The sequence below is a fragment of the Terrapene carolina genome, unplaced genomic scaffold (genome assembly GCF_002925995.2).
Source record: "Terrapene carolina triunguis isolate 2854851 unplaced genomic scaffold, T_m_triunguis-2.0 Scaffold193, whole genome shotgun sequence".
Taxonomy (NCBI): Eukaryota; Metazoa; Chordata; order Testudines; family Emydidae; genus Terrapene; species Terrapene triunguis.
The window spans coordinates 6,458,948-6,459,373 of NW_020664544.1; the positions used below are offsets into that span (position 1 = coordinate 6,458,948).

Sequence of the window (426 nt, forward strand, 5' to 3'; positions counted from 1 at the left end):
GGGAGGGGGGGGGGGGGCAGAGGGAAGCTCCCGGGGGGCGGGGAGAGGCTCTTTAAAAGTATAAGGAGGCATTGGCAAGAAGTCTTAACCCCCCCCCCACACACACACACAAAACCCCCCAAACTTGTGTGATTGTGCAGCTGATATTGGGGGGGGGGGTGTCTGGCTGATGGGGGGGGCTGTGGGGAAAGGAAAGGAGGCAGCTCCCCCAAAGTGTGGGGAGTTCAAGGACTCGTGTGACCGATCCCGCCCCGCCCGAGGGTGGGATGAAGGGGGCGGAGGGCACCTTTCACCCCGTGGGAACGTGCCCCGCCGTCCCCCCTGCCCGTCCGGGGGGTGGCACCGGGCGCTGATCCCAGGTGGCTTCCCCCCCCCCCTTTCCTTCTCCGCCAGGTGAGCGCTGAAAGCCCGCAGGGTCCCAGCCAG

General features: G+C 66.9%; 1 protein-coding gene across 1 annotated transcript in view; it reads left to right on the plus strand.

Annotated features, from left to right (window-relative positions):
• Positions 1-426, plus strand: part of NXPH3 (neurexophilin 3) — a 3,405-nt gene that overhangs the window by 969 nt on the left and 2,010 nt on the right. The gene's annotated exons all lie outside the window — the stretch shown is intronic.